The 15,231-nt window shown below is 36.1% G+C and overlaps 1 protein-coding gene across 13 annotated transcripts in view; it reads right to left on the bottom strand.

Annotated features, from left to right (window-relative positions):
* Positions 1 to 15,231, bottom strand: part of LOC149710210 (zinc finger protein rotund-like) — a 411,108-nt gene that overhangs the window by 105,106 nt on the left and 290,771 nt on the right. The window lies entirely within an intron of this gene.

A 15,231-nucleotide genomic window follows, 5' to 3' on the forward strand; every position in this document is an offset into this window, starting at 1 on the left:
CTTAACTCATCGTTTCTCATATCGGCTTTCGGATCGGAGGCGAAAGTGGTCCCCTTTTCTTAAAGGGGACGACCCTTGCCGCGGACCCTTGGACCAGACGCGCAATTCTCTATCGGGACCAAGGCGGAAGAAGCTCTTTTCGGCGGTTCTTTGCAGCTAAACACTCACGGCTGGGTTTTATTTTTTTTTTTAAATCGCTCAGGCACTGGTTAAGCGTGGTGTGGCCGGCTAAAGGAACGCACCGACTACTCGCTTTGGAAGGTTGTTGGTCAATCTTCTAATTGTCATCATGACCACTTGGGTGGGTTTCTTAGTAATTCCAATTTTTACGACGTTTAATAAATTTGGGCGCACTCGGACAGCAATGTAATTTGCAGGACATTCCCATGGGATAACCGGAAACAATGGGTGTGTCCAAGCGCTACCAAATTTACGTTACATTAAGTAACTTCATCGTAACAATTGGAATAATAATGTTTCGACGACTCAACCTTCCAACGCGAGTTGACGTTTTGTGCCAAATAAAATCATCACGAACCACAAATAATAATAATAATAATTGAGTAAACAAAAACAGGATTAAGGTAAAGATAAGGGATAAGAAATAAATGAAAGGATTGAGTAAAGAAAGAACTGGAGGGGGAAAGGTTCGTTTCGAATTAAAGATTTCCAAGAGAAATTGTCACACACACAAAAACACGCATAATAGATATAAAAATATGTTCAACGCAAGATACGCGATGCAAAAATGGTATATATATATATATATATATATATATATATTTGTAAATTGACGTCGTAAGAGTGTATAGTAAAGTAAGGTAAGAGACACGAAAAATGTGTATTATAGAACGCGTCAGTTGACTTAAATAAGCGGATCCAGACAGAATTCGCATTAGGGACGCATCAACATGCACGAGATGCACATATTTTTGTTTACGTTCCACGTGACGTTTCGCGCTACCGAATAAACTCAAGGAACAATTCCGGCCCGCCAAAAACTACCCAGACAAAATGATTCTATTACGTCACCGCTAATACCACGAACTCTATAATCCAAAAGAGGATAACCAAGACTTAATTTTTTTAAAACACAATAAACATTTGCTCGCGAAACTAAGTTTAAACAGTGGGACCTTCATATATCACAAAAAATACAGATCTTCATTTACTCAAGTGCTTTAACATTCAAAGTGACCTTGATATACAGATACTCATTTACTCCCCCCCCCCGCCAACGTAAATAGTGTTGTAATAAATAGAATAATCTTGATTTAATTAATAGAATTTCAATCTACCCTAATTGCATGTGCCGTGACCCTATTGACCTATCCCCTATAAATAGCTTTCAGACTAGAAGAATTGATACCATTTACACTAGGAGGCCAGGCTACTTGGTACTTCATGCACTTTGTCCACCAACTAGCCTTGTCTCCTGGTGTAAATGGTATCCATACTTCTAGTCAGAAAACAACGTATACGTTTTCTAAGATACAAGGTTAAAGACGAACCCCCCCCCAGTTAATATATGAAAAAAGAAATACATTTTCTGAATGATACCCAATTTGATAACCTTAAAATGGTTATATTATTATTATGCCTCCATTGTGTACCCCGAGGGACCGGCCACCTTTATGTACAGACTGTAACCATTAAATGCCCCACTACCCTTGCAGTTGCAAAATGGTTACACTTAATCCGTGAGTGAGTGATTAGCCCCTCGGTGTAGTCTATTATAAAATTGCAGGACCGATTGATTAGTGCAATATTTTTTTTTACATTGTAGTTATAGAAAGGGACCCAAATGGAGATCAGTTACAACCTAATAAAGTCCTTACTCTTTTTTATTACAAATTTATATCAAAAACTAGGGGGATTTAATGGTTATGATATAAATTATGGCAATTCAAAATGAAAGTAAACAATTGAATGATATCGACTAAATTACTAGTTGGAAAATTTCCAATTCAAAGTTAAGGTGAGCGTGCGCCCATCTAAATGAATTTATTACTCTTTATTGATAAGTAAATATATAAAATGTAACTTATTTTCTATATGGTAAATACAATAAATAAACGTTGAAATTTACTGTAATTTTTTTTTAATATTTGCCGTTAATAAAATGGCGTTCTTTTAAGGTATAATCAAGAAGCGATATCTAGTTTATTAGGGAGAAGTTTCAGGTGCCTAAGTATTCGCGCCATAGTCTCAGTCCCCTTTCAAAATACAAGGGGGGGGGGGACGTAAAAGGAGGCCGGGCTATTTCGCCTCTCCTCAGTCGGAAAATACGTAATTTTCGTCATTCGCGTCGCGTTGACGTGAGTTTTCAAGAACCAATGAGATGCTGGTTGTATTTTAGAGGCGGGGGAAAACTCCGGACGTACGTTTGGACTGGAGATAAACCTGGAAATGTGGCGAATTTATACCTTCTCCCTAATAAAATAGATATCACTTCTTGGTATAATGTTATGTTGCCTGAAGTTTTCTATAATTAAAATTTTCAAATAATTCAAAACGTGAATATCACTCTTACTAAAATATGATTTATTATTAAAGTGTCCACTAGCCTTTGCAGGTGCAGACAAGTAACTCTCGTTGTCTTTAGTGTACAATATATATACCCCCTTTTGACTGTTTTTTAGCCATATCGTAGTATACGATAGGCTCTTAGTTTGACCCGAGCCGTAATAGTAGTAGTAGTAGTAGTAGTAGTAGTAGTAGTAGTTGTGGCCGGAGTTTTCGCTTCGTTATCGTCAGATTTTAGCTTAAAAGGAACTTTATATTATCACAACCCACCCATAGGGGTTACTGGGCTCGGTTAGAGATTTAATTTTAATTAAAATTTTTTCAGGTCAGACCCGGGATTCGAACCCGGGCCTCTGGCGTGGTAGACAAACACTCTACCCACTCAACCATAGAGACTTGATAAAAACCTCGACTTTTTTATTATTTATTCTTATCTCTAAAATGTCGGGGTGATGTAGGGTGGGGTACCTCTTAATCTGTGGGGTCGGAAACTTTTGAATTTTTATCTGTGGGGTCGGATACTTATGAATTTGTATGTTTGGGGTTTTTATATTTATTTTTTTTATGTATGTGCTAATTAAATAGATAACGATTTTCCCCGTTTCCTACCTCGCTCCTCATGTGTTTCGTTCTCGTTCGGTAGCTATCGTCATCTATGTTATGTTTGACTGGAACGTTTTGGCGGTTAATTCAAATGTGGGTTTAGATAGAGCTAACATAGTGTTAAATGGGCGTTATGCGTCTGATCATTTTAGCATTGCTAAAGGTAATTCGAGGGGATAATCACTAAAATGCGTAATCACTATAACTAAACTTTCTCTTTCAAATGTTTCTGGGCATAAGTCCTTGTTAGAAATTTATAAGATGCGATAAGTGTGCATCGGCATAAGTCTATGTTGTAAACTCATCGAGGGGATTATCACTAAAAACTATCTGTTCTTCGATTCGCCGGAATATTAGAATTACAGCATAAGTAAATTTATACGGTTATAATTTAATCACTGTTTAGAGTAGGGAATCGAGGGGCTATTCACTCTGATTTTATGCACGGTAAATCATTTAAGCATTGAAAAAGATAGCGCTATTCACTCATTAGGGTAAGGTATAGAGGGGTTATCCACTCGTTAGGGTAGGTATAGAGGGGCTATTCACTCGTACGATATGGCTACTATTACGAGCCCTTGGGCCGTCTTGTCTTAATCTGCTTTGTTTCAGAAAGCGAATATACAACAGAGTTCCTACAGTTAAGACTACATGCTTCGTTACAAGCTCTTTCAGTTGAACAAGAAAATTTGAGAGAGAAAAAACTAAAACTAAAATTTAGAGCGGTTTTGATGTAGACTGGTTTGACAGGTTGCGTCGAGGGGCTAGTCACTGAACACTTTGAAACCGTTTTGATTCTTTTGAACCACTTTGGATTTTTGGAAAGGCTTAAACTATTTTTTTTTAACATTTGTATTTTTTCATGGTTAAAAGCAAAAAGATGAATTTCGAATTTTCCAAAAACTATTGCAATTTGAAAACAGTAGCGTATTGTGTTAACGCGGCTATAAGGAGCAGAGCAGGTTAGGAAAAGACTTAATATTAATTATTTTAGTTTTAAATGCATATTGGTATTGGTTACGTAATATTTAAATTAAAGACTACAGATATTCAGATAACGTAAATGAAAAATAATTGTGTGTAGGGAAAAGTGGAAAAAAGGTACTTAATTGGCATATCGACCATTTATTAATTAATATAAATTCTTGAATAGGGTAAAGGAACCGCATAGTCCAATAAAAGAATAATTTTAATTTACTATTTTACGGATTGCAATCGATTAAGTGTACTAAATTGTGATTAACAATTACAAAACAATATAATGAAAATATATATGCTGAAAATCACAATTTGATAGAACTAATCTAGAATATAATTTAAATTTATTTAAATTACAATGTATATTAGTTCGATTAAATTGTGGATATTTGATACGAATGGGTTCAAAGACAACCTTGGACAGGAATTTTTTCTTCTTTTTTAATTGAAAGAGCGTATAAAATTATGGAATATATCAATTGGAACCATGTTTCTATCTACTATATTAAAGAAGATACAACCGATTAAGTTTCCGTAATGAACCCTACGCGTTAGGCTTTCCTACGAAGCACTGGAAAGTACCACTATTGGACCATTCCGTCAGGTGGTACTAGTATATCCAGGTGCTTCGCGGAGAAACCTAACGCGTAGTGTCCATTACGCGCCATTACGGAAACTTAATTACTCGTATCTTCTTTAATATTGTAGATAGAAACATGGTTCCAATTGATATAATCCATTATTTAACACACTCTTTCGATTAAAAAGAAAGTATTCTAGCCCAAAGTATCCCTTTAAAACACCCAGGCCACCCGGATAGCTTAGCAAACGACCCCTAGACACCACACACACAATTGTTCAAATATCAAAATTGTCGCGTATATTTTAATTCATTCCCCATGCGCCCGTTTCACCACTCGCAACGGATTTTCTAATTGTTTTTAGAACATTATCTACTTGCTGTTCAAAATTCTTAAGACTATGCCTACATCTTTTATCAATTGGTAATTGGTAAGGTGCTGTACATAGTAGTACTCCTGAATGAATGACTTCTAATAATTAGCCTTAAGGCGCTTCCTATTACAAGTCCAATTTATAAGAAGCAAAGTGGCCGCCAGTCTGCGTGAGACTAAAAGACGATAGCTAGTAAGAATTATATAATGGATCAAGGACGATGAGGTTTGGGTGCATGGTGCAAAAATCCGAATAAATTTGCAAGTAAATAGAATCGCGGAAGCTGCATGGGGTGTCAAGAATCAACCCCCCCCTCACCCTCCACTTTGGCCCCATCTATTAAATGAATTCGGACTTGCTCATCTTCCCCTATATTCTATTTATAATTCCTCATTTACGGGAAAAGGGCAGATGAGCAAATAATTGAATGCATATTTTTCAACAAGGAGTATTGATACCAATTAGACCAGGAGGCGAGGTTACTTGGTACTGCACTTAAGCTGGCAAGTATAGCCTTGCCTCCTGGTGTAAATGGTATCAACGGTCCTAGCCTGAAAGCTATGTATAAGACCATAGACATACGAATAAGTATCAACAACTAGCAGTCGACGCGATTTTCAAAGTAGAACAAGTTGAAAAGTTACATTATTTTAACTAAGCATTTATAGGCATATTAGTTTTAGATAAGATTTATTTCACGTAAAAAGGGGTTCATTTCATTATAAAAGTATTTTTAGAATTATAAGCTTTGTTAAGCCTAATCTGAATTTGTTTCGCGCTCTTTTACTTTCATGCGTTTCGCCGGCTGTTTTATTTCAATATGTCACTGATAGGCGACGCTCTAAAAGTATTTCCCAAAAAAAAATACCATAAGGTCGTCTGATTTTTTAGCGACGGGCTCTTAATGGTAAACGGTGAAAAGCACCTGTTTGTTATTCGTATTACAATATGGAATTTTTCTTACTAAATGATAACGAGATTTGATATTATAATTATAACAATATCAATCGGCCATTTATAGACAAGTCAATAGTTTATATATATCCTATGGGAGTTAAATTATACTGTTACTGGAAACTTTTAAACTCTAATTAGTTAGAAACGCTAATTACAGCCTTCGTGATTGACGCGACTAGATTTACAAAGCGTAAACAATGTTATTAGAGATAAACCTTTAACCAAGGCTTAATAAACAGCTTGTGTTTTCGATTATAGTATTGGCTTTTTGAATTTGGTTAACAAAAAAAGTTATAATGGTCGCGTTTTAACGCATTAAAATTGACCCAATTTTATCAATGAAGATTAGCACTACTTTGCATAAGCAGAAACTATCGTAATTACCTTGGCCTAATTATTTTCAGTATGAAAAACAGTTTCGGAAAACGTTTCGAAAAACGTTACACCTAACAAGGCTTACCACATCATGCCAAAATAGACTTAGTTAGGGTTTGGTTTAAGACTGCGTTAACGTAATGAAGCTTCGAATTAGGCTTAAATGAATAAGCAGTCGACGCTAAAAATTACAACGGACGATACCTAACGGTCCAATTATATGGCGCCATTTCAAAAACCAATTTTAACCGCCAAGGCCCGAACATAAGTATACGCAAATTACCCTTTCTAGATCTTGTTTTGAAGTTTTTTCACTTTACGTAACTAAGGCTTAACACAAAAAAATGGAAATATCGTCAACTTACACGCTAAGCTCGTATCCAAACGCGGAACAGTGATTGTACACGTACAATTCATTAGAAAAACTTCGCGTAAGCGACGTAAGAAAACACGTTACTTTAGGAAAAAAGAAACCTTCAATCGCCGAGCCAAAAAAAGAGCGCGTACTTTGTCTTTACCCTCCGAAAGCCGCGACTAGACTAGACTGGAATATCGTCCTAGAAAAATAGCGCCCGCTTTCCTAAAAAACAAGACAGAAAAATCCTAGCAGCCTAGCCTTGTACAAAAAAAACCTCCTATTCTCTACATTGGCGGAGAGCTCTATATCAGGCTCTATATAAAAAATATACCCCCCTTTGCTATATAGAAAAAGACTGGCGGCTGTGGGAGAGGGGTTTTCCCATCCCCTTAAAAACCGAGGCGCTCATAGACCGCTATCAATTGCCGAAAAAGCCGGCGTCTATGTCTAGAGAGAGAGAGAGAAAAAAAATCTCCAGACTTTTTCCCCTCTCCCCCTCCAGAAAAATAAAAAATCCGCGAAAAAAATGCAAGACTAAATAAAAGATGGAGAGATTCTCCACAAGAGAGATGAGAGAGAGATTTCTATAAGGGAGGAGATGCGACGACGTCAGGCAGTCTACGGAAAAACTCCTCACATAGCATAAGGAAAACGGTTTTTTTATTTAGGCGCAATAATTGAATTTTTTTTTAACAAAACGAAATCCTGATGTTATACACAAAGCTAGGCGAATTTCTCCATCCGTTTCAACTGTTGCGGCGTTGCCGAATATGATATAGGATGACGTGTTGAAATTATACACCGTAGTTAAATTATTTATTGAATTTATTTTCAAGTTTAAAAGGGAAGTTAGATGTGGTTTTTAACCAAGGGTAACGACGTGACTAACGAGGCTTAATATGTATACACCGCATTTAAATTAAATTAATTCTTAAATAATCCGACAAAAATTCTATTTGTGGCCTCTATTATTATTATTTTCAACAGAAAACCCTTGATGTGGAGAATTTGAATTTTTTTTTTTTTTTCATTTCATCTGTAGTTCAGGAATATTTTACATAAAATTCTACGGCCAATCAGAGCATCTTGAAATCTCATGTTTCACAAACGGTAAATTTCGTAGCGCGTGAACAATTTTATCTCATGTAGCACGTGGATTACCAAAATATGATGTATAGAAATTGCAGTTGGAAAATATTTTCAAAATTGAATGCGATTTAAAGGGAGGGTAAAAAGGAAAATCAAATGATTTTTTATCAATTATTCTAGTAATTATAAGACTAATCTGCATAGTGAAACATCCAGGAAATACTTCAGAATGATTTTAATAATCAAATAAGGAGATCTCATGGATAATTTGAAATTAGCACCTCCGACCAATCGCGTCACTCCATGCCTTTTTATAAACAAAATTGTCCGTGTCGAATGAAATTTTCGCGAGATTCAATAAATTTTGCGCGCGATGTGACAATTGTGGCGTAAGACATGGAGCACGCCACGAGAATTTTGTTAATGAAAAGGCAGGGCGTTACGCGATTGGTCGAAGGTACTTATTAAAAATTACCCACGAAATCTCAAACTAACTTGAATTTTATATATACTTTAATGCTTCACTATAATTAGTAGAATAATAAAAAAAAAACCACTTAATTTTCCACTTCACCCTCCGTTTAATAAAAAGGTTTCTTATATAACCCTACCAAACTTCGTCCCATAACACTCGATACTTTGCCTTCATAATACATTAAAGCTATTTAATTTTAATGAATTAACGAAACAACTTTTAAAATTAATATATACGCTATAACGCGTAATACAATTTGACTTTCAAAACAAAGCATTTCTAATTTCTTTTTTTATTATTATTAAAATGAACCAGAACGTCTAGAAATGGGGTACTATAGCTGTCTGTCTAGCTTAGCTTTACGTAAATTTTTTCCTGAACAAACACAGACGAATCGAGTCTCCGTAGAACGATTAAGAATTACAACAAGAGTAAACAGGAAAATAAAAGAAATTTTAAATAAAATAACCATTAGACAACTAAATAGTCTCGATTAATTTTTAATAAAGTTCCTCAATTTAAATAAAACATTTCGAAATTGAAATACAAAATTATAATAACTTTGTTATTATTATTATCCGGTGTTCGATTAATATTGTTAGGCATTTATATATTTTATTTATAGGCCTAGATTGAGTAATTTCAGGGATAGATGTAATTTTAGAAGCAATAATGGAGAACGTTTAGTATTTACTTCAGTTCGACTCATAGCCCAGTATAGAACCCCTCCCTCCAAAACGTAACGAAAAGTTTAAAATATCTTATTGGCTCACTTAAACTACGTTTTGATAACGTTGCTGACGGGGACGGCGAAAAATACGTAATTCCTTTTTACCTCTGTCGCTATGATCCGCCTCTTATTTCATACCCTCACGTCCCGTCCCGGGGAAGGGGGTCCGGGACTTTGACGCGCGCCCAGATTGCTCTGTTCTCCATTCCTGCTTCTAAAATTACATCTATCCCTGGTTCATTATAATAGTCAAACTAAAAACTAAAATCATTGTCAATACCATTAAGCAGGACATTAACTTCAAGTACTTTGTTTTAGACGAAAAAAAGTGTGGAATTTTTTCCAATATATCTGTCTATTTAGGCGGGGCTAACAGCAGTGCAAGTAAGCTTAATGTCTTAATTAACTTCCCTTCCTATATACATTGTTGTTAAATATTCCACGGGCTTTGTAGCAAAGAGGACAGAGAGAGAATATTAACAGAACTAGCCTTTAGCGAGGATGGGGAAAAGGGTGTGTTGGTTTAAGTGAAAATGACCATACTTATAAACAAATGACCATTCGAAGTTATGTTCATGAGTCAAGCGATGGACGTCAAAAGTCTTAACTAACTGACTGATAATCAAGGTCCAACCCAAACCGCTTGACCTAGAAAGCTGAAATTTTGCTGGGACGTTACTCTTGAGAGTACATACTAAGAAAGTCTTTTCTAATCCGTCGCCATCTTGAAAAATGGCGGCCAGAAATGTAAAATACCTTTCTTTATGGAATCATGACAAAGAGTTTCAATGGATTTCACTAATATTCAGTATACTGGTTCTCTCTATCCTATAGATGCTTTTGGGGTTTGATTTTGCCGCCATCTTGAAAAATGGTGGACAGAAATGTAAGAAAAAGTCTTTATGGAATAGCATTGATTGCACGATTCAACCGATTTCACTTATATTTAGTATACTGTTTCAATATATCCCATATAATACAGGCCTTATATGTCTTTTGGGATTTTATTATTGCCGCCATCTTTCAAAATGGCGGGCCGAAAACTAATAAAACGTTCCAACGGGTACCTTTGCTACTAATAATCTATATTCATCCAGATTAGATAAAATTCAAATTTAAGCTAAGCCGGAAAGCCTTTTTTTATTTATTTTTTTGGCTTTAGAAAATTGTTGCCAGTTTACTAACCCTATCCTTACTAGAAATACCTTCGGCGTATTTCACTCTCTTCCTCTCTCATCCCTGTTTAAAGTTACGGTTGATCACCTACGTAATTATTTATGTATATATACGAAATAATTTTTTATCAAAATTTAATTTTCGAAGAAAAAATAAATTGGTATTTTTTTCCCTGTTTTCTTCAATGGAACGATATTAAGATCATTGATAAAATAAAATTCCGTGTCACTAATAGGTGTTTAATGAGTCGTGTCTGACACGCAATTTGGGTACAGCACAAGCATAAATTCGTAAGATATGTTAGCCATAAGTTTGTCACTGGTTACTGAGAGCTTGTCATGAAGTGACGTAGGTGAAACCAAAAGTATATAGAATTAAAACAAAAAGTACACTTCGTTGAAACTTAATCGCACCGTGTAATATGAGAAGCCCCCGCCCCTTTATCCCAGCCAGAAAAGTGTCGACCCCCTCTGCGAATGAGAAGCCTCCGCCCCTTTATCCCAGCCAGAAAAGTGTCGACCCCCTTTGCGTATGACTACCTCCCCCGACTGTAGCACAGGGAACAAGCCGTGATAAGGCTCATAAAGTAGCAGATGCTAGCTCTAGTACCAAAAATTAACGTTTGGATCGCTAGCTTCATGTACTACTTTCTATAAACCTATGACGTCAAGTAGCTTAAGGCTTTACCCTAATTGGTTAGTTCCTATAGGCGGTTGAGCGGAGGGTAGTTTGCTTCTCAGTTTACATGTCGTCTACAGCCAAAGGCGAGGAATCGTTAAAAAAGTGTACTTTTTGTTTTTATAGCAATATACTTTTGGTGAAACTTCATAGATTCGAGGTAAAGCGACGCCTGGTGAGACGCTGTCAAAGGCTTAGTACATAATAAATATTAAGATGGAAGTCCTACAATTTAACCGAGTGTAGGCTGTGTAGCCATCAATTCTTGTTTGTCGTTCTCGAACTAGCTCTCACTAGTAAGTCTCTAGCATTACGAAGTATAGGAAGTGTCAAACTTATGGAACATATCACTTATAAACTTATGATACAAGGCAATAGCGAGTGAAGAAAAAACAACATTTTTGTCTCCTTCGCCAAGATTGAATTTCCTAATTCATTTTTGTTTTGGAAAAGTGTTTAGTATTAGGTGACCCTAACCTAGAAACATCTTGCTTACATAATTTAATTGATACCTGTTACTATTTTATCCGTGTACACAATAGTCGTATTCAGTCACGCGATAAATCACGTGGTTTGGATTAGATGATGCATTCATAGACATTAAAAGAATCTTAAATAATAATATAGCTAGATGGGTGAAAATTTGAAGGGACGTTACTATTAAGTAGTAGGGACACGAAATAAGAAAGATCTTTTCTATTCGGCCACCATCTTGAAAAATGGCGGCCAAAAATGTAAAAACCTTTATGGAATAAAGTTGATTTCGCGTTTCAACAGATTTCACTAATATTTAGGGATATTGGTTTCCTACTGCCTATAGAATGGCCTTATGGACTTTGGGCTTCAATTTTGCCGTCATATTTAAAAATGGCGGTCGAAAATGTATAAAAACCACCTTTATGTAATAACACTGATTGCGCGTTTCAACTGATTTCACTAATACTTAGTTTACTGGTTTCATATTACCTATAGATGGGCCTTAGATGGCTTTTGAGCTTCAATTTTGCCGCCATCTTTAAAAATGGCGGTTCGACTGGCTGACGGGCAACGCCGGTAGCCTTTGCTTTACTAGTATTTAAATAATTTTGAACCAGATTAGATATTTTTGCATAATAATAATACGTAGGTAAATTTATTAACCTCTGTGGTATACAAATGAAAAGCTTCTACTCTTCAATTAATAATTCTCTATGATCTATCGATCATGCAGTCCGATTCCGTAATCCCCGTTTTCCCCTCGTGGCAACTCTTCAAACTAAACATTCCCGGACCATCAGTGAGCTGCGGGTTCTCTCTCAGAAAGACCAGTGAGGCAGGAAAGACTTAGCTTACCTAAAATGGCTCCCACTGGGCAATGCTACTCTTTTAAGTATAAAATGTCCACTTATTTTTTTCGTTCTTCGCAAACACCTACAGAACTACTTTCATTTCTTTCAGATTTAACATTGCTTAGCCATACGCCATAGCTCTCACTAATTGTGTATTGATACGCGACGTTAAAAAGCGGCTATTATTATATAAGTGCATTAAAAGTACAGAAATATTTTTTTTTTAACTATTTACCCAACCTGGGGTTTGCGGACCCCTAAGCTTTTCAATAGGGTGAATTATAAAATTAAAATGTTACGTACGGATCTAGAATAGGACGATCTTAACAGGCTTAATGGCTAGGGGTAAGCGGGCCCAACCTTGTGAAACTCAACCAAATCACTTCTAAAACCTTCTCCCTGTGTTCCATAAGTTGTCACTGGTTACTGAGAGCTTGTCACGAAGTGACGCAGGTCATAGATTCAGGGTAAAGCGACGCCTGGTAAGGCGCTGTCAAAGGCTTAGTACAGACTGCAAAACCGCGTGTGTTCAATTCTCGCTAGTCGTTCTCGAACTAGCTCTCTCAGTAGGTCTCTCGCATTACGAAGTATAGCTAGTGTCATACTTATGGAACATATCTTATAAACGTATGATATAACCCGGGTGGCGTTTGGTCAAGCGCGGACACATCGAATTGTAGCTGTAGATAAATAAATAGTTGGGACTATTTTAAAACCTAAAATACTTGTTAACCTTAACAAATTAATGGTTTAAAAACCGCACTATATTTTTTGGCCCTTAATACAAGCCTTTTAACACCCCTGTAATATTTCTTTAATAAAGAACATAGGGGTTAGGTCTAAATGATAAAAATCGAACGAATTTTTCTTTTTAATAAAACGCGGCCGAAGTTTCAAGCCTTTTTTTGGGCGTATACGATATATATATATGTAGTTTGAGGCTTGGGTTCGGCAATTTAGAGCGCATGACCGCGCCTACGTATATCACGCAACCGGATAAAAAAAAATCGACCAACTCTTCAGACACTCGATGGAGTCGAAAGCCTCTTCTGACTTTTCCATACAAAATTTCAAGAGCAATACAAAGCCAGCAAATTCGCAAAAAAGAAAAAATGCCGAGGGGAAATTTTGGAAAAGAAAACCCCCTGTAAAAGTATTTCAACTGCCCGCTCGCTCCCCAAGTAGCCAGGGAAATTACGAGGGGCACGTCACTCCCATCATTAAGTGTCTATACAATGTCCTTGTCATTTGAATTTTAATTAGATCAAAATTGAAATTTATAAAAGTGAAAAAAGAAAAAAATGCCGAGGGGGGAAATTTGGAAAGAAATCCCCCTGTAAAAGTATTTCAACTGCCCGCTCTCCAAGTAGCCAGGGAAATTACGAGGGGCACGTCACTCCAATCGTTTAGTGTCCATATCATGCCCTTTTTCGTTTAAATTTAATTAAATCAAAATTGATTAATTACACTTAATCAAGGATAATATTATTAAATCTTTTGTCTATAAAATAGACCATTACATTAATGATTTGCAGGGAAACCAACGCACACAGGCGAGAGGGGCCCCAAGAAAGTCACCTCAACGCCCCTGTGGTGTTTGCTTCTCTTAGACAGGAATTTATGGAATCGCCAATTAGATTTAATCACGATTAAAATTATTAAATCATTTATCGATTAACTTATATTGAATTAATTAAAATTAGGATTAGACCATGATTAGATAAATTTTATCGCGAAAAAAAATCGTATTAAATATTTAATACGCTTAGATTAAATATAAATCTCGATTAATCTACAATTAACAGCAATTTAAATAATTAAATCGCGTTTGCATCATGATTAACACCGATTTGCCAGGATTAAATTCTTCTAATGTACCCAAACCCCAATAGAGGTAGGTATCTTTATTAACAGTACAGGAAACAGTCAAAGACCGATGTAGGTGAAAATATATATGCTACTATCTTAATCAGGCCAAAAAGTTGCAAACTTTAATTGCAAACTGATTTTGAACAGGAGGCGTCCAATTAATCTGACCGATTGTAAATTTCATTAAACTTAACCTTAACGTCATAGGTCTTTGTATATTCGTTAAGGCCCGAATTATAATTATAAACCATGTAAATGTTAAAGGTTATAGATTATAGAGGTTTTTAGAAGTTAAAAAAAAAAATAACAGCGAATGATAATTAAGGTTGAAAATTATCGCTAAGGAAAAAATATCCTTAGATCGATGCCAACGCGTTCGGGAATGACAATGGAACAAGGCCCCGCTCCGTAAAGGCCATACATGACGCGATACGTTCACTATATAAACAGGAATACAGCGAAAGGACTGAGAGAGTACATTTCTACACACTGTCTAAACTAAACATCCCAACTTTAACCTTATTCACCCTTTCGAGTCTAACGCGCTATCAGAAGTGAATTAACCCGATATTATGAAAAATACGGTCATGACCTTTGACTTTAGATTTTTCTGATTTTTTTAAACATTTAAACGGTTAAATATATTAATTGTAGTAAATTTTCAGCATATACGTGAATTACTTATCTATATCTATATAGGTCCTAACTGACTGAGTGATAATGAACGCCCATCTTGAAAAATGGCGAACATAATTGTAACTTTTGTTACGTAATAAAATCCGTATGTTTCAACCGATTTTATTAGGCCTAGTATTTACAGAAGCTTATAACACCCACCGAAGTTCATATCAGAAGCTTCTCCAGCTCGGCGTTGGCGATGCGACCGCAGCGCGCTTATGCGGAATTTTCGATTCATGTATGCCGAAAAAAAATAAAAAGTTCCACTAGCTAAAAGGGGCGCCGTCATTTTTGTCGGAGCCAGTCAGAGAGCAAGAGGCCGCGGGAAAACATCATTCTGGTAAAAAAAAATAGATACGCTTCCAAAAATGCCCCCCCTCTCTAAACTCATCGCCTAATAATTTTCTAATATACCTATTCCAGGCGACCGGAGCTGATTTTTGAATTTCGACCTACT

Source organism: Phalangium opilio, unplaced genomic scaffold (assembly GCF_054372755.1).
Source record: "Phalangium opilio isolate 3A_F unplaced genomic scaffold, DU_Popi_V2 ptg000011l_1, whole genome shotgun sequence".
Taxonomy (NCBI): Eukaryota; Metazoa; Arthropoda; class Arachnida; order Opiliones; family Phalangiidae; genus Phalangium; species Phalangium opilio.